Consider the following 21,444-nt stretch of genomic DNA (forward strand, 5'->3'; position numbering starts at 1 on the left):
CTAACAAGTGGTATCAGAGCGGATTTTCATATTTTATTTATTAAGGTTGACTATTATAATTCATGTTTGATTTATTTATTTATTTATATATTCTTGTAAATTCATGGATGAATTGATATATACTTATAATGACTATTTTGAGTTATTTAAATCCGAAGAAAATAAATATTGATCTTTTCTCTTTAAAGATACTATTTTGTTTTTGTTAATGGTTGTTGACAAGAAAGGAAAAACTCTAAGGACATGGTTTTTTTTTACGTGTTTTTTTTCCACTTTTATATGGTTGGTTGTAAGTTAATGAAACAAGGATAAAATTATTATTTATTTTGTTTCATTTATTTATATTTCTAAAGACGGATAATTACTTATTTGTTCAAGATATCATATAAGATAAAATAAAAAGAAATTTAAAAAGTAATACAGTTTTGAATTGAATATAAATATTATATTGTAATATATATTATAAATTTTAGATTTGATTCAAATATATTTTGTTGTTATGATATAAGGTTTTTTAAAATTTAAATTTGATAAAGATATGATTCAAAATTAAATTTAAATATAATTTTTTTCGGAAGAAAGAAATTTATGCAAATTTTGGTTGTCTATGAGAGATATGTTATTTAATATATATTATACTAAATATATTTGAAATCACATATAAGGTTATGATTGATGCTTGAGAAACATAAAAATATATTTTTATTAAAGATTTTGATTTTAACATTCTATTTGTTGCTAGAGAGTATATATTTAGAAATATATATTTATGTCAATTATTTGGAAAAGATAAATATTGAATTAAAAATTTATTTTGGTGATTTGATTTTTGGTTATGAATTAAAACAAATATTATTAAATCATTTTATTTTATTTTTAATAATTGTTTATCTTTCAATTTGATTCACATAAAATCTGCACATGAATTTAGATTTTGAGAGATAAGATAAATACTAATTTGTTTAATATATATTTAGTTATTATATATTATTTATGATTTTTTTTTGAATATTATCATTTTCTTTCAAAATTATAAGGTAAAAATACACATTTGATTCTTTAAAGTATGAATACTTTTGATTTTAGAACTTATTTTATTGATTCTAAAATAATTTCTTTAAAGAATGTGATTTTGTTTGACATTCATTAGATATCTAAATATTTAATATTTATCTGATTTAAAATTAAATATTTAGCCTGATTAACAGATAAATTAATTTTCTTTACTTAATATTAATATAAAATAAGTAGTTTCTTGTTAATTTAAGATTCTTCCCGGTTAATTTATTAAAATATCTTGTAATTTTGATAAATTCTAATGTTTCTAAATTAATAAAGAGAAAGACTAAATCTCATTAAAGTGATGACTTTTCATTAAGATTATTAAGTAAAGAAAATATTAGAAGCACATTATGAAACTATTTAATCTTGCTAAAGCGCTATAGTTTCGTCAATTAGGTGACTTTGTCAAAAATTTAACATGTGATATTCTCTTTGCACAATTAATTTTATAACTATTAAAGGTCAAAATTATTTCTTAATAGAATAATTTCATAAAGTGTGCAATAAAGAAAAGATTGAAGCAAGAGAAAATAAAATAGTGTTCATTCGGTAAATACCTCAAAGGATAAGGGTAAATAAAGAATAATAAAAAATATGATTTAAAAATGACAAATTTGGTGAAGATATATATATATATATATATATATATATATATATATATATATAATTTTAGATTGTCATTATAAACTTAAATTTGTATTTAAAAGACAATTTGGTGAATGAATAAATTTTTGTTTTAATATTATAACTTCTCTTTTTAATGATAGATTTAATATATCTTTTAAATTTAAATATTATTATATTTAATTCAGTCATGATGACAATCTAGAATTCTTGAAAAGTTTGAGAAATATAAACTTCACTCTCAAGTTTAAGAATATTTTGAGACAAATATTATAATGTGTCTTGAGAATATTGAGTTTGGGGGAGAGACATGGTCAAAGAACAAAAATGAGTGGGAAAGAATTGGTTCTAACTCAATTCATATAGTTGTTGTTTGTATAACAAATTTGGACACTCGTAAGAATATTATTGTTCTTTCTCTCAATTAAATTAAAAATTAATTCTTGAAGATCAAACTCAACATCCTCAAGAACTAGAGCATCAAGTGTCATACATAATTGACTGAATAAAGAAATTATATTTGGTATGATTGAAAGACTTTATTATGATAGTTCTAACACTTGTTACTTGTTATAATTTTGGAGCTTCATAAGATAGATATCAAGTTAGTGTTTCTTAATGGAGATATTAAGAAATATAATATGGTACAACAAGAGAAAATTTTGTGTAAATATATACAAAGTTTATGGTTTACGAACATTTATGAGTTAATGAAGTTGTCTGATTAGTGATACCATGATATTTCATAAGATAATTGTCTCATTTGGTTTTGAGATGTCTATTATGAAAAACTATTGGATTTTACAAGTCCAAAGTTTATGTTACTAATTTAATGAGTTGATTTTATTTTATTTAGTCAGCAATGATAAATGATTATTGTGTGAAATCGATAAATCTCTGACAAAAGTTTAGCGATGAAAGATCTTGGACACATCTCTTTTATATTAGGTATTTAGATACTTAGAGATTATTTTCAAGATATCATCTGGTTATCATAAAAGATTTATATATATATATATATATATATATATATATATATATATATATATATATATATATATATATATATATATATATATATATATAAAGTTGAAAATAAAACTGATATGAAAGACAATAAACTAGGATATGTCTCAATTATCAAACGAGACTACTGAGTCTCTATCATTGTCCAAAATAAAAGAATATGCAAATTTAGAAAATTCATTTTTTTAATACTTTTTTTCGTATGTATTATCTTATGTATATGCATCCGGAATAAGCGTATATATAATGAGATCTGGCTGATACGAAAATTCAAAGCTTGAATTGTTGAAATGAGGAAATCATAAGGGTTGTTATAGAGAACAGAATAACTTGTGCTCACATTTTAGAGATCAAATAATTTGGAGATCATTAGGATATTCGACTCTGATCCTTTTAGATGTCTATATATAATTGATATCCTAAATGACTAAGTATTTATGTCACTTGGTTGCATATAAAAAAAATTGAATGACAACTCAAGCTATATTATGAAATAATCCAGTCGAATAATGTTTCAACAACTATTTTATAAAGTTCATTGACTTATAGGTTGTTGTTGAATGAGAACATGTAGATGGAAATTTTATGCTAGCTGACTTACTAATCAAAGACTTTACATATAAGGTCTTTCATATGATTGTTGTCACTAAGGATGTCCTAGATTAGTGGGAGTCACTCCTTCTTTATGTTTTATAATATTGTTTTGATATCGATACAAACTTTATGTTATGATTATCTGCAAAAATAAAGTTTATGATGTTGTTATTGTTATAATCATTTCTGTATCGTTTGTGCAAATATTGAATTTGCAAACTTCAGTTTGATCTCAATAAAGAATTTAGTTGGACCAATTAGAAATATGCATCATTCAGAGATTACATTACATAAAATTTTCATGTCACTCATCCATATCGATCTATGTCATCAAGTACATTGATGTAGTGGTCATCGGGGTTCTGTCACGTTATACGTCAATGACGGCAGCCATGGTGGTTCCATTATTGATGTATGAGGTGGACTAGAGTGTAAAATTGAAATCTAAAGATAAATAGTATTCAGATGCGCGCCTAAAAAATTATGATATAATTATTAAAATATATTGGCCAAGTGGAAGATTGTTGAAATATTTTAATAATTTAGTATTATATTACTATTCCCATAATTATGTGGCCAAATATATTTATTTAATTATATTAGCTAGTTTATCAATTAAGTGCCTTAAATAATTAAGTGATCAAATAGAGTTAAAAGACTGATTAAATTTCATTTAGAAATTATTTAATTAATCAATGAAATATTGGATATGTGCTCAAATATGAGTGGATGTCAGGATGATCCATTTAGGAATAATGAGAACCCTAATTGGCAATCACACTATACATAGGTTATGGTCCCCAATATATCGTACACAAGCATATTATATTTTCTCTCCATCTGAAGAGTGTTAGTCACTTGTCTCTACATTTTTTTATTATTGTTATCCGTGCCTACAAATCTTTCTTCTTGGATCCGTCCAGGTATTCCTATACTCCTTAATAAATCAATATGCTGTAGATCATAAGGTTATGTGTCTGCATGCTTATATGTTTGTGTTGCTTTCGCCTTATATTATAATTATAGAATTGATATTCGTATTTAAACATGCCTTGTATAAATTAATTATTAAATTAATTCTAACATTGATGACAAATGCGAAGTGGTAGTGTTGATGACAACTTTCGAATGCATGTGTTGACAATTATCAAATGGATATGTTGATGACAATTGTCAAATAGTTGTGTTGATGATAATTGTCAAATGATTTTGATCACGACAACTCTTCTATAGGTTTTTTATGATGACCTCAAAATAAGAAAGAGATATCTAAAGCCTTATCAGTCAAATATTTCAAGTGTAAATTTAAAGAGTCAAACAATATTAAATCAAATGAAGGAATTTAAAGTCTTAATGTTGTGCTCTCAAAATTGTAAACTGAAAGATTTGAAAATGTGAAAGTATACCTTATCATAATCTCCTGATCATTCTGCTATATGGAGGAGAATTGCTTGTTTTAAGGTTTATGTTTTTGTTCAACAGGTGGTTTATTGTTATTTAGTTGGTTTTCCTTCCTTCCTATTTCCTATTGTTTTCTTTTTCGGGTTTGTCCTTGTTTTGGAGGCCTGTTGTATCTTGAATGTATATCAAAAGAGTTACTTCAATTCTTGTCCATTAACTTTAGTTTAATTTAACTATATTAGTTAATCATTTATTCTAGAGTATCAATATATTTTCTTATTTTATTTTTAATAGATTCTCTTTCTAAAACAGATTGAAAAAAAAAATCAATTATTTTCTATTATTCTTTTTTATATAAAAAATATTACTTTTTCAAATTTTTATTTATAATTTGTAAAACAATGTTTCTTATTAAATAATATATATTAATTTTTCTATCACAAGCATAATTTCATTTTGAACATTTCTTCTGAACTCTTGAGAATTTTTTATTAAATCTACAACAATTACAATTTTATTTCATCGGTAGCTTGAAATTTAACTTCGGTAACAATATATTTTAACTAAATCAGATGAAATTTTGAATCTACAATAATTCATTTTTTCTTGTTTTTATTTTGTATTATAATAAAATAATTTATCTCAATTTTTTATACTTATAAATTTAATTTTTGAAGAGTTTGAATGAGTGAATTTCTTCTTAAAAAAAATAAAAATTAGAATGCGTTTATATTTTTAAACTTAAAGAATTGAAATTTATTATAATTTATAATGAAATCTATATTACATATTATTAAATAAAAATCTAGAAATAAAACTTTTTCGATAAAAAAATAATAAAATAATAGAAATGCTTTCTACAATATACCTTACGAATAGAATCGGACATAAATAAAATGAAGTAACTTTTAGAGAAAATATCTCTCTTCTTTTATATATATATATATATATATATATATATATATATATATATATATATATATATATATATATATATATATATATATATATATATATATATATATATATATAAAATAGGATAATTTGTATTTAAAATAATTTTATATTATCTTCAACTATCTATCCATTAAAATAAACTACCACCAAATTTTATAATATATCATTTTCGTTTTAAAACACTGTACTATTAAAGGACATATATATCTAAAAATATTTTATATTGTATCAAATTGAATATAAATGAATAATGGTGCACACCACTAACTTTTTATTTTACATGTCACTATCAGAATAATATATATTTTATTTTAACTAACAATTTTCTTTAATTGAAAGATGAATTCTTTATTTTTAAGTCATTTCATTAAAAAGATGTAGCATAATATAATTCATTTTACATTATTAATGTATAATTAATGATATTTTTCTTATTATACCTTTAAGAATTAACTATTCTATCTTTTTTCAATTATATAAATTTATCTCCTTCATATCATTAATGAATGACATTTTTATAAAAATATTTTTAATTTCTCATTTTCATACAACAATCATTATTTTTCTTAATACGTATTAAAAACCTAAAACAATTTATAATAAAAATAATAAACTTTGAAGCTATCTAATAAATTATAAAGGTTCAATGATCAAAAGCATGAAGTGCGAGAGAAATCACACAACCACCAATATTATAGTTGCAAATACATGAAATTAATATTTGACATATATTTCCACTATTGCCAACATTTACAAACCTGCCCTACGCACATTGGAATTTTTGGAAGGACACATTTCATTACACGACAATCTTTATGTTCAGCACATAAGTAAACTCCTGTGATGTCAAATAATAAAAAACCAATGTTAACAATAAAAAGTTAAACACTATGTATAAGAAAATGAAGAAATTTTAGAAACAAATTGCAAAAATGAATTTACCATCTGTTACAGTGATGTGTATAAAAATAATAAAAATAATAATATAAACAAACTTCAGAATTCCAACCATATTTTACTTCGTTTTTTGAAGAAATATAAATTTGTATAACTTTATTTTTTCCGATTTATAGTGTAAAAAACTTTATTTTCCTGATTGAATAATTGTTAGGCGTCTCTCGATGGTCATTATAGTTTAGTAATCTTCACTATTATTGTTATATTGTTTTTCTTTTACCATTTCATGTCAGAGAAGGGAAAATATTTTTCTTTTACCATTTCATGTCAGAGAAGGGGAAAATCCTAAAAATAAAATAAAATAAAATATGGTATAATGATGTAAAAACTACTAGAAGGAATAATGCACCAATGTTGTGTAAACATATATTTATTTATAAATTAATTTTTTTATAATATCATTAAAAATATAAAAAATTGTATTAACCGAATAAAGGGAGTTTGCTTTCTCAAGGAAAGAAAGGGAAATAGTAAGATATATAGTAAGGGAAAATACTCAATTTATACGGTATCAAAAAAATTCTTTCGAAGTTGGTCAATAATAGTGAACTACAATAATTTTGATAAATAACACGATTTATATAATGAAAATTTAAACCTCCATAGTTCATTTTTCATGTTGAGATCAAAGTTATACTTTTCGAATAACAGAGAAGAGCAACCAATCTCAAAAATAAAATTGCGGGATAGTGAAATATATTTTTTTTGGTTTTTTAGAATTGATTATTTTTTATTAAATATTTGAATAATCTATACAAGTAATGCAACAAACATATTTTTATAAAACTCAAATTAAAAAATAAGAAGGTAAGCACATGATTAAAAATATATTTGAATAATAAAAATGAATAATGAACACAAGTTTTTCCCAAATAATGAACATTAGAAGATAAAATGAATAATAAAAAAATGAATAATGAATATTTGTACCTTATCTCAACTCAACTCAAGAATTATAGATGAAGCATTGTTTTGCATCATATTAAGACAATACGTCTTTCATTTTTGAAAATATTTTAAAGATCAATTGTATGGTGGCGAGAAAAAAAAGTTTGATTGGTTGAAAATCTTTTGGGTTGGAAAGACGAGTATTTATAACTTGGAAGTTTTTACGACTTGGGTCTAATACTCGGAACTACGTCTGGACCTTTCACCCAGGTAATCTTTTTCTTCCAATTTTATTAAAAAAATGATTTGAATATTTACAAGTTCTTTGAAGGGAAGACGAACACTTATGGCTTGAAAGCTCTTACAACTTAAGCCTAACATTCGAGACTACATCAGGACCTTTCTCCCAGGTAGTCTTTTTCTTCCAATTTAGTTATGAAAATGGTTTGAAGTGATTTGAATTGAGAATGGTTTGAAGTGATTTGAGGATAATTGAAATGTAGGCAAGTAAATGCGAACACGCAAAAAGAAAAGAGCTCATTGTAAGAAGGCCCAAGAGTAATCCACGTGACCAAAATAAATCGAACTCGTTGTAAGAAGGCACAAGAGTAAGTCACGGGACTGGAAACCAACCGAAATCGAAAGTGAACTGAATTTAGCTTTAAGCTAACTTAGAATGGACTCATGTATGAATCCCTCTATAAGAATCCGTGCAAAAATCTATGCGTCAAAAAGATATTCGAAAGCTAAATTGGATTTAAACTTTCGAAAATCGTAATGCAATAAAATCAATACAATAATTAATCAAATCATCTATTTAATTAAAAGCAAATAATTAATTAAACTATGATTAATTAATTAACTAATAAAAATCAATTAATTAATTACTAATTTAAATAACTAATTTAATCAAAATGAAAGAAAATAATAAAAAAAGAGAAATAATATGATAAAAGTGCAAATATGTAGAGAGGTGTAAGTATCAAAAGGGAATTGAGCCCCACCCAAATATCTCAACTAAATTAAACTTAATTTAAATTTAAAAAATAAATAAATAAATTACTAAAGAAAGAAAAGAAAAAAATCTAAAATTAAAAGGATAAATAATTTTACTATAATTTTTATTATAATATTAATAAAACAAAACTTTTCTAACTTAAAGATGGACGTGCTATTAACTCAACTTTATTGCAAGAGAAAAAAAGTATTGAAACACTACGGAAATAAGAAAATGCAAACATTGAGAAAATGCAAACATTGTACCACGTAAAGTAGCAATTATTTTTTTTGTTTTTATAAATTATCCCAACCATCCATTAATATGTCAACATGTGGCACTAATTTAGAGGGGAAAAAAAACAAAACAACACAGAGAAAAAATAGTCTCTCTCTTTGTATCTTAAAGAAAAGTAAAAATAAAAAGTTTCTTTCAATTATTTCCTTACTTTCATCTCTATTCTCATTTCTCAATCAAAATGATTTTCATCTTTAACTTTGCTTAATCAAAATAAAAGAAAACAAATAAATTTACCATAACATGTTAAGAATGAGAAAAAAAAAGGAATACTAACCGAAAAATGAAAGAAAAAAAACGGCGGAGGTACGGCGAAAGAGTATGGTGGTGTCGAGCGGCGTAGTCGTGAGTTTATTAAATAAGAAAGTGCAGGTTTCATTTATTTATTTTATATGAATGATAGTGGTTTGTGTTGTGATTCAAATAGAGTTTATTGGAAGAATATTTTGCATGGGTGTTGGTTGTTGTTTTAATAATAGAGTTTGTGTTAGGAAAGTGTAAATGATGTTAGTATCATGTGAGAGGAGGTTGTGAGTTTTTGAAAAAAGTTGGGTGGTGTTTATGATTGTTAGTTTATTGTAAGCTCGTGGTGAGAAAGGAAGATGGCAAGACATGTGATTTTTGTGAGAAAAGGTGAAGATTTGGTTAAAGGTGAGGTTGTGTAGTTTGTTTAGGAGTTTGTGAGTTTTGTTGCAAGGAAGTTTGTGTGGTTGATGAAGATGATATTTTGAGATGATGAACATGGTGTATTATTGGTGAAGTATTCATTGTGTGTTGTTATGGTTGTTAACTCATGGAAGGTCATGCGATGAAGAGAGGAAGATGATGAGGTTTTGTGTAGGTTTATAGAAGTGTGTTATTTTTTGTGGAAGAATAGAGATACAATGGTATGTTGGTTGAAAAGTGAAGAGGATGATGTAAGTTAGTGAAGATGAAAGTGAGATGGTCATTTTGTAGCAGAGAGCATTACGTTTTTTGACTCATGTGTGGAGGAGATTTTTGTCATTTTATGCATGAATCTGGTTTGTCATGGTAAGGATAACATATTTGGTTACTTTTTTTCTACTTTTAACTTCCCTTTTTAATGAAAGAGAAAAACTAGTATACTAGGTGGGTGACATGCATTTTGGTTGGTATGTCTCTCTTCATGCACAACATCACACCATTGTATACTAGGATTTTAATAATTTTAAAAATCCAAAAATACTCCTAATGAGTAAAAATAGTGTAAAAATAAGTTTTGAAAAAAAGTAAATCAAATAAAAATTGAATTATTCTAAATAATCAAAATTGAATTGAAACAAAAACATGGAAAATTCTATTTATTTTGTATGAACATTTTGACTTAAAAAGTAAAATAAAAATAAATAAAATGAATAAAAATAGAACGAAAAAATGCTCAGAAAATTAAACTAAATGCACCAAAATTATCAATATGAAATAAACCTCTCAGAAACATACAGGTTTTGATCCAATTTTGTAATGGAAAATGTCCAATTAAAACGCTCAGACGGATAAAAATATGACCAAAAACTTTGGAAAAAAATAAACCAAGTACACTAGATTAAACTACGTGAAACGTAGATTAATAAAATTGATGTCTGCAAACTTGATTTTGAAATATTTTATCCGCTATTTTGATGCATATTTGAAAATTAATTCAATCGATCTGCCTATAGATCTGAATATTTATTTTGAATGAAATTCTAGATATTATGCGGTATGGAATGCATGTTATGATATGAAGAGATGTAACATCTATGATGAATGCATCAAATCGATGATTCAGGGTCAAAATCAAGATATGGCAGTTCCTCTATTTAAGTATCTTCAATCAGAGAATATGAAGTAAGACACTCTTCATATGATCATAGTGAGAGATAGTTAAATACTAAGAAGACCTAGATTTTGATCCTGAAATGCAAATAACATGATATGATATGACATGCATGGATACGAGACTCTCTTTTAATTGATTTGATTTTGATATAATAGGGATATGATTAGACATAAGATAAACCCTAACAAAATTCTTTATGATGAATGTAGAATGATACAAAGATCTATGAGGAATGATGGAGACATATGGTAAAGGTGGGCCACAGGAAACAAAAAATGAAGGTAGAAATTCACTAGGGATAAAACTTTTGCTGGAGGAAAGACAAATGGGGAATATGCAAAGAGATTTTAACAACAGGTCCATACATGACCTGACAGCATTAGGGAACATACAAAGAAGGTTTGAACAACAGGTTCAGACATGACCTGATGATAGCTTGCTTATCAAGGAAAGTTTAATCAATAGGTTCATACATGACCTGACAACACTGGAAAAAATCAAAGAATTCCATCAATAGGTTCATACATGACCTGACCATTGGAATATTCAAAGAGTTTCAATAATAGGTTCAAATATGAACTGACAATGTTGGGGGGTATCAAAAGGTTCCATCAACAGGTTCAAATTGAAGGTAGAGAAAAACAATAAATGGGGGTTTGAATTGTTTTGGAAAATAATTTTTTTTAAGAACTAAGACACAGGCAGAATAAAAAGAGTTCAACACAGAATTTTATACTGGTTCGCTTGAAATTCAAAGTTACTCCAGTCCACCCGACCAAAGTGATTTCGCCTTCAAAAAGGACTTAATCCACTAATCTTGAAAGATTACACAAACAACCATCTAAGAGAATTAATCCCTTAGCCCTCTCAAGTATTCAGACTTCACATAGTCACTTGAGGAAATATCTCAGTAATGATATGATTAGTAATGCACAGTGCTTCTAATAATAAGCAAATATTATAGAATATAATAACAAGATTTTTTTACGTAAAAGCAGCAGCTCGTGAGAGAGTGAAAGAAGGTAATTGAGGAATTGTATTCTTGTGTGTCTCAGGCGCATTTCTTGTGAAGCGTTCCATTCCTTTTTATAGGAGAATGAGAAGGAGAAGATCGTTGGGTGAGTTAATGACAAAATCTTGGTCATTGAAGAGTGATTAGAGTCATTACTCTCCTTGTTCTTTCCAAATCAGTGTTGGGCACGTCATAACTTCCTTCTAAAAATAGTTTCTTTCTATAAGCAAATTTCTTCAACGTTAAGTTTTCTTGAATCAGCGGATCTTTGTCAGAGTCTTCTTTTAGCAATTTGCATCTTCAGAGGATGCTTGTATCTGATTGTCTTTAGAGTTTCTCTTTATTCGACTTCTTTAGAGCGTATGTCTTCAGAGTCTGGATTCATTCTTTTCTTTCAGAGTGTCTGACTTCTTTAGTTTTGCTAGCACCTGTTGGATCAGAGTCAGGACCTTCTGATTACGTTACTTCTAAGTAGTATCTTAGCGCTTGATTCTGTATTTGACGATTGTCTATCTGATTGTTTTGGTCAGAGTCCTGCACACTTAGAAAAATTTCGTTAGGGTACCATTTTTGTTTCATCCTTTGTTATCATCAAAATCTTAGAGATACATTGTAGAACTAAATTTGTTCTTACAATCTCCCCCTTTTTGATGATGACAAAACAAGTCAGAAATATGATGAAACAGTATGAATATCTTAGAACCAGATAAAGGGAATGAACTCCCCCTAAGTTAGATCATCATATTTAACAGAATTCTTACCGGACCTTCCTTGTGTGGAGTTGGTTTTGTATCTTAGCTATTATCTGCATAACTTTAGTTATCATAAGTTATCAATATTTATTCATGTTAGCAGTGCCTTGAGAGGTTTTAGATATGTTTTCATCAGAGTTGTTTTAGTTCTCCCCCTTTTTGTCAGAATCAAAAAAACTTAGAAAAAATAGGCAAGAAACGAATATTCATATAACAGAGAAAAAACGGGTATAGATAGGTAGCAAAGAAAGCATAGATCAAAAATAAAAAAACATCATAAGGGAAAGCAACAAACAAATAGCCTAAGTGCCTAAGAGTTTGGGGGCAGAGGCATCCGTTGGAGCAGTTGAGTCAACAGGTTCTGAATGTTGGTGTTGACGGAATCCTGGTGGTCCAACCTGGCTCGTACTATTTGTTGTTCCTTTTGCAATTCCTCAAGAGTCTTTAAAACCAGAGGGGAAAAACCAGAGCTAGATTGCTCCCCCTGAGTCAAAGCATCATCCATTGCCTTGACGGCTTCCTCTACAACAATATGTATTGCTTCTTCAGCGTTGACTTTTGCTTTTGCCTCAGCCTTAGCAGCAGCCGCAACAACAACAACTTCAGCATCAGCGTTTTCTTCAGCTTCCCTGATCCGTTGCTCTTCTTCCAGGTGAGCTTTCTCTTCTGCTTCCTTCTTGTCCTTTTCCTCAACCTCTCTGGCCAAGCGAGGTTGGAGCCTTATACCAGCATCTCTGATGAAGTCGTTGCGGACTTGTTCAGAGAGGCCTTTCTGTTTGAAGGCTTCAGAGGTCATCCAACTGATCACTCTGTTCTAGTGGATCCTTACTGCAGAGGGATCATCACTTATGCCATAGTTGATAGACAGTGACTTGATCTTCTCTACTGAAGACTCTATAAATATAGTTATTGCTTCTTCTAAGGTAGGGAAGGCAGTTTCTGGTTCAGAGGCAGAGGATGGGGAGGATGGAGAAGTTTTATAGGTGTTATCAAGATTTAGAATGAGAGCGATGGTGGTAACGGAGGTTGGTGGTGTGGGAATAGAAGAAGGGGATGGTGTTGTTTGTTTAGGTTGTGGATTTGGTTGAGGTTCAGATGGTGAGTGAATTGGTTCTTCAGGAGGTGGATTGGGTTATTGTGCAGGTGGTGGTGTTTGAGGTTGTTCATATGTAGTTGGATTTTGTTGTTCAGGGGGTGGAGAAGTGACTTCTGGTTTAGGTTCAGTTTGTGATGGTTGTTGAGAGTCTAGAGCACGAGCTTAAAGCTGAGCTAGAGTGGGGGATTGGGGGTCAGAAGGTTCGTTGTTAGAGGAAAGGACATAGTATGATGGGGATTGAGGTGAGGATGATGATGAAGGTGAGGTAGTTTCATTCAGCATTTCTGCTTCAGAAACGGGTAGTGTGGTGGTATCAAGGTTGAATTTTAGAGAGGATGGGTTAGAGGTTCTGGTGGTTGAGGGGGGTGTTTCAGATGAGGTGTAGATGAGAGTGGTTTGGGGAAGAGAAGAAGCAATAGGTTTAAGTTTTACAGAGCGGGAGAGATGTATAGACTTACTTGGGGAGTCAGCCAGAGGGACTGGAGGTCTTGAGCCAAAGGATTCTCACAACTTTTCCTTCTTTGCCTTCTTGGACTTGCTAGATGGCTCCCGTTGTCTCTTCATGAAATTTGGTGGACGCTCTGGCAGCCAGCCCGCTGAGAACTCTGAAATATCTACCCCTTGGTTTGCAAGATCTTGTAGATAGTAAGCTACCACTTCTGAAGGGTCAATCTTGGAGAACAGATAGAGACTGTTGGGAATCTTCCTCTGATGCTTGAGTACTTCCCCGGAAGTGTCTATAGTTGGTTTAACTCTGACTTGCTCAATTATCCCCATACTTTTCAGATTCCGAGCATTCAGAGGTCTCCCAATGTCAACAGTGACATCCTCCATTAGATTGTGATGGATCAGGTGATCCACTAAGCCACTCTCGATTAAAAAATCTGAGATAAGCCTTCCCAGAGGAATGTAGTTTCTGGTCTTCATGTTGTTTCTGGTATCTTTGACAGAGTCTTTGAGATACTTGAAGAGCAGTGCTGGCAGACACAGTTTCAGCCCCTTGTGGATGCAGTACATAATACATTTCTGATTTGTGTTGATGTAATCAGAAGAGTTTGATGCAGGGCAATGATGAATGGTGCCTAGGATGATCTTCAGCCAGACACGAAGATTCTGATGGAGTTCCTTGTTCTTGGTGTGTTTGCCCTCAGCGTTCTGTTGAAAGATAGTGGGGTTGATTTCCTGGGACAAGTATTTTGCCTTAGGCTTGATGTTGTAGATGCATATTCCTCCTGTCTTTTCCATATTCAGAAGGGAGACAATTGATTTCTCAATGATGACTATTTTGACTCCCAGGACGTGAGAGACGATGTAGTGATCATCTGAGTCTGCGAAACGCCAGAATTCCTTCACCAGATATGTGTACACAGGGCCATAGAGTCTCTGAAAATAGGTTTCCCACCCTTGCATCCTTAACTCTTCAGTTAGGTCTACGCCATTTTTCTTCATATTTTCAAAATCCACCAGCGATTCGCACAGTACCTCAAGCTTCTCAAATGGAGTTGCTAGGTGGATATGGGGTTCACAGTCAAGAATGTGGGGTTCCTTGTAGATGGGGGTTGAGACAACGCCAGTAGTTGCAGTTTCTTGTTGAGTTGAAATGGGTGTTTGTTTCGTTGAGTCCATTTGTTGTGAGTAGTTGTAGACGAATTATTGTTGAACATCCATGTAGAACAATGATGAAGATGAAGGTTTGAGCGAAGAACTTGATGAAAATGCCGAAATCTTGATGAAGATGATGAAGAACTGAGAGAGAGACAGAGAGAGAGAGAGAGAGAGAGAGAGAGAGAGGGTTTTGTGTAGGCGTGAGTGTAAAGTGTGAGATTATGATGTGAGAAAATTTTATATACCCACAAATATGCATGAAAAACGACATCAATAGAGGTAGTTTAGATGTTAAAAATTAAATGCAACACATTATCCAAGTAAGCACGCTTGGGGGAGGAATGATTACATCCCATGATGGATGTCTAATCCCCAAATCAGCATACTGCTCGAGGAGATTTCAAGAGTCCGTCTCTTGATTTCTGCTAGACAGTTGTCTAGAAGATTCAAGGTCAGACACATGAGGCTCCACATGTTACTTTATCTGATCTTCAGGAATACCAATAGGTTGGATCCTGAGGATTTCTGATTCAGATAGCTTTTAACTTGTAGAAGCATCAGAGTTAGGTCTAGATACCAGATGTTTTAATTCAGAGTCTTATTTTGCTATTTCAGAGAAGCACATTTATTCTGGACAAATTTGAATGTTTAAAATTTTCAAAATAAAAGAGAATTTGTCTTCAGCGAGGGGTTTAGTAAAGATGTCAGCCAATTGATGGTCTGTATCAATAAATTTTAAAGATATTACCCATTTCTGAACATAGTCTCTAATGAAGTGATGTTTTATTTCTATGCGCTTAGCTCTGAAATGCAGAATAGGATACTTACTTGAACAAATGGCAGCAGTATTATCACAGAAAATAGGAACGTTACTCTCAAAGATCAGAAGGTCTTCAAGTTGATTTTTCATCCAGAGCATCTGAGTAGTGCAAAGTGACACTGATATATATTCTGCTTCTGCAGTGGACAGAGCTATGATTGATTGTCTTTTGTTGGCCCATGATATAAGGTCATTTCCCAAGAACTGACAGTTCCCAGATGTACTTTTACGTTCCATTTTGTCCTCTACATAATCTGCATCACAATAACCAGAGAGCCTATACTCTGATGTTTTCTCATACATCAGGCCAAGGTTAGGGGATCCTTTCAGATACCTGAGGATTCTTTAAACATGTGTCAAATAAGATTCCCTAGGATCTGATTGGAATCTGCCACAGAGACATACACTAAACAGAATATCAAGGCTTGTAGCCGTCAGATAGAGAAGAGAGCCTATCATACCACGATAGAGCTTCTGACAAACCTTATGGCTAGTTTCTTCTTTCTCCAGAATATAGGTTGGATGCATTGATGTCTTAGCAGGTTTGCATTCAGCCATTTCGAATTTCTTCAGAATGTCTTTTACGTACTTACTTTGATATACGTAGGTAGATTCTGAAGCTTGATTGATTTGAATCCCTAGAAAGAACTTTAGTTCTTGTATCAAGCTCATTTCAAATTCTTCCTGCATTAGCTCAGAGAATTCTTGACATACAGAGGGGTTAGCTGAACCAAAAATAATGTCATCAACATATATCTGGCATATCATGAGATCATTTCTAATGTTTTTACATAAGAGTGTAGAGTCAACCTTTCCTCTAATAAAATCATGTTCCAGAAGAAAGTTACTTAATCTTTCATAACAAGCTCTAGGAGCTTGTTTTAGTCCATACAATGATTTTTTAAGTTTAAAAATGTGTTCTGGACATTTAGAGTTTTCAAAACCTGGAGGTTGATCGACATAAACTTCTTCCGATATATAACCACTAAGGAATGCACTCTTGACATCCATTTGATATAGTTTGATGGAATGATTTACAACAAATGAAACAAGTAAGCAAATAGATTCTAATCTGGAGACTGGGGCAAAGGTTTCATTGTAGTCAATGCCTTCTTGTTGACTGTGACCCTGTGCCACTAGTCGTGCTTTGTTTTTGACTACTTCTCCCTTTTCGTTTAGTTTGTTTTTGAACACCCATCTGATTCCAATAGTGTGAGTTCCTTTAGGCTTTGGGACGAGATTCCATACGTCATTCTTTGAGAATTGATCTAGCTCTTCTTTCATAGCCAGAACCCAGTCATTGTCTTGAAGTGCCTCATCATAGGAAGTAGGTTCGATTAGAGATACTAATCCTAGAGGAGTTTCTTCTGATACTTTGAATGTTGACCTAGTTCTGACAGGTTCATCCTTGTTTCTCAGAATGAAATCTTCAGAGATGTTGGGGCGACTTCTTGATCTTTTATGGATAGTTGAGGCTTCAGTTGCATTTGGTCTTTGTCTATCAGATACTTCTGGTGCTTTAGTCTTTTCGTCAGAACCTGCAAGAGTGATCTCCAAATCTACAAGTTTCTCAACTAGCTTTGACTTTTCAGGGTTAAGCTTATCATCAAATCTAACATGTATTGATTCTTCCATAATTTTTGTTTCTGTGTTGTATACTCTATAGCCTTTAGAGCATTCTGAGTATCCTAACATAATACCTTTTTGTGCATTTGAATCAAACTTGTTCAGATGTTCTTTAGTATTGAGAATAAAACAAGAGCATCCAAAAGGATGGAAATAAGAAATGTTGGGTTTTCTTCCCTTACACAGTTCATAGGGAGTCTTTTCCAAAATAGGTCTTATAGAGATTCTATTCTGAATATAACACGCTGTATTTACTGCTTCAGCCCAAAAGTGCTTAGCCACATTTGTTTCATTGATCATGGTTCTGGTCATCTCTTGGAGTGTCCTATTCTTCCTTTCTACAACTCCATTTTATTATGGAGTTCTAGGGTAGGAGAAATCATGGGATATTCCATTAGAATCAAATAGTTCCTCAAAAAATGTATTCTCGAATTCGCCACCATGATCACTTCTGACTCTAATGATTTTAGAGTCAAATTCGTTTTGCACTTGGGAACATAAGCTAGTGAATACAGAGTGAGACTCACTCTTGTGCTTTAGGAATTTTACCCATGTCCAGCGACTAAAATCATCAATAATAACTAGTCCATACTTCTTTCCATTGATTGACGCTGTCTTAACAGGCCCAAACAGGTCAATGTGAAGAAGTTCCAGAGGCTTGGAGGTAGAAACAATATTTTTCTTTTTAAATGATGTTTTCGAAAATTTTCCTTTCTGACATGCCTCACACAGAGCTTCTGAAGAATACTTCAGTTTAGGTAGACCTCTGACTAACTCGAGTTTATTTAGTTGAGAGAGTTTTCTCATGCTAATGTGGTCCAAGTGTCTATGCCATACCCATTGCTCTTCATGAACAGACATCAGACATTTTACATTTTGATCTTTTAGGTCTGGGAGATTTATTTTGTAAATATTTTTTTTCCTCTTGCCAGTGAATAGAACTGTTCCATTGTTCTCATAATTGCTTTACATGTTTTTTGATTGAAGATTACATCATAACCGTTGTCACTTAATTGACTTATTGATAACAGGTTATGCATTAATCCTTCTATATAGAGAACATCAGATATAGAGGGAAACGTTCCATTACCAATAGTTCCGGAGCCTCTGATTCTTCCCTTCTGATTTCCGCCGAAACCTACGAAGCCAATATCTTTAAGTTCTAGGCTTTGGAACATATACTTTCTTCCCGTCATGTGTCGCGAGCATCCAGAGTCCAGGTACCATGATTGGTGTCTTAACTCTGCTGCATAAGATATCTGCAACATAAACAATCTTATCCTTTGGTACCCAGAATCTTTTGGGTCCTTTGTGATTAGTTTTCCCAGAGTTTCTTAGAACTTTGGGTTTTCTAGCATTATCAAAATGTTGTGCTTGTGTATGTGTGTAGTGATAAGAAAAAGGAGATTTAGGTTTGTCATCTGTAGAAGACTTATCTTCACCGGGGACATACCATATTCCTCTTTTATTATTCTAACTAACTCCATAAATCATGGATGCCATTCTGCTTCTTTCTATCCCATTTTTCAGAAACTTTTGAAAAGATTTTTCATATTGATATATTATTGTGTTAGAAGTTTGTGGGGCTTGAGATAATGCTTCTTCAAGTTTTAGACATTGTTTATTGTGAAGTCTCTCTCTTTTATCAAAGTTTGATTTTCATCTTTCAATTCTGAAGCAGTCATCTCAAGCTTATCACATTCTTCGATGGTTCTTTCAAGAACCCCTTTTAAAGTCTTAAATTTTTGTTTGAGTTTCTGATATGAGTTTAGAGTTTCAGAAAGGCATGATTCAAGTTCAGAGCGAGAAAGATCAAAAAATACCTCTTCAGGATCAGATTCTCTATCTGATGTATTTCCAGAGGTGATAGCCATGAATGCAACATTTACCTGTTCTTCAGAGTCTGATTCAGAGGAATCAGATTCACTGTCGTCCCAGGTGGACATTAGTCCCTTTTTGTTTTGAATGAGCTTTTCTTGAAGCTTTCTCTTTTGGAGCTCTATTTCTTCAGCTTTGGACATTCGTTTCTGTAATGATTTGTTTCCTTACATTCATAGCATGTTATTTCTTTGTTTGACTTACCTCTTGAGGTTGATTCTGAGCGATCTCTCTTGGGTCTTGGTCTTCTGAAGTGGTTATTCCATTTTCTCCAGAGTTGTTTTACTCTTCTGGTCAAAAGGGATAACTCTTCTTCGTCTTCATAGTCTTCCTTTTCAGATTCGTCATTGTCTTCCTCTTTAGCTTGGAAGGCTTTGTTCCTCTCTGGCTTGCGTCTTTCAGATCTGAACTTCAGTGCTAAAGACCTGATCTTCTTTTGAGGCTCATTTTCCTCAAGTTCTATCTCATGACTTCTGAGTGAACTGACGAGTTCCTCAAGGCTGATATTGTTCAGATCTTTTGATAGCTTTAATGTTGTGATCATGGGTCTCCACCTCTTTAGCAAGCTTCTGACTATCTTTTTGACATGATCTGCAGTTGTGTAGCCCTTGTCCAGAACTTTGAGTCCTGCAATTAAAATTTGAAATCTAGAAAAAATTACCTCTACAACTTCATCGTCCTCCATCTTGAAGGCTTCATATTTCTGAATTAGAGTCAGAGCCTTTGTCTCTTTGACTTGAGAATTTCCTTCGTGAGTCATCCTTAGGGAGTCAAGTATTTCTTTAGTTGTTTCCCTGTTGGTGATCTTTTCATATTCATTGTAGGAAATGGCATTCAACAGTATCGTTCTGGCTTTGTGATGGTTTTTGAAGTCGCGCTTCTGGTCGTCTGTCATTTTGCTTCTGGCAATGGCAACGCCAACGTCAGACACAGGAGGCGTGAAGCCGATTGTGACTATGTCCCATAGATCAGCATCATAGCCCATAAAGAAACTTTCAATTCTATCTTTCCAATATTCAAAATTTTCTCCATCAAAGATTGGAGGTTTAGCATTGTAATTATCTCTTTCATTGGTGTTGGCCATAATGTTTTTCTCACGCTAGATCTCTCTACACTATTAAGTGTTTGATTAGAAAATCAATAACAGAGCTGAAGCTTTAGTACCAATTGAAGGTAGAGAAAAATATGAAAGGGGGTTTGAATCATTTTGGAAAATAAGACTTTTTAAGAACTAAGACACACACAAAATAAAAAGAGTTCAACACAGAATTTTATACTGGTTCGCTTGAAATTCAAAGTTACTCCAGTCCACCCGGCCAAGGTGATTTCTCCTTCAAAAAGGACTTAATCCACTAATATTGAAAGATTACACAAACAACCGTCTAAGAGAATTAATACCTGTAAGACCCTAATTTTGTCCCTAAGATCCCTCATGGCATCATATCATATCATATCATTGCCTCAAGGATCATTGTGCACCTTTGCTTGCCTCCTAGTGGGTGGATATTTTGTGAGTGTGGTTCTTGATCACCAAGCATGTTTAGCACTTGTATATCATTGCTTTTCATTTGTTTACTAACCCAAAAGTACAAAAATATTGTCATCTAACCTTGTTACTTGCAGATGAAGCAAACTAGGTCAAACAGTCAAATCATTCATTGAGCAATAGATGGTGGCCATTCTTGAAGAATTTGGACACCATGATCATTCATAAGAGTTCATATGAGTTGTGATACCATTTGGAGTCAAGATCTCAAGAGAAAGAGGCCTGAAATTCATCAGAACATGGCTCAGTCAACCAAAACCCTAGCAAAGTCAATTGTGGTCAACTGTGCATTTAATCAGGGATTTGAAGGTGTGAGATGGTTGGAAAGGTCTCAGTCATGTCCATACAAGCCTCATATAACATTTCAAACATCCACAGTGAAGGATTGGAGGTCAGACAAAAAGTTTCCCAAAATAGTAATGACTTGTAATTTTCGGCTGCCAAAAATGGAAAGTCATTCTCCACA

The sequence above is a fragment of the Lathyrus oleraceus genome, chromosome 1 (genome assembly GCF_024323335.1).
Source record: "Lathyrus oleraceus cultivar Zhongwan6 chromosome 1, CAAS_Psat_ZW6_1.0, whole genome shotgun sequence".
Lineage (NCBI taxonomy): Eukaryota > Viridiplantae > Streptophyta > Magnoliopsida > Fabales > Fabaceae > Lathyrus > Lathyrus oleraceus.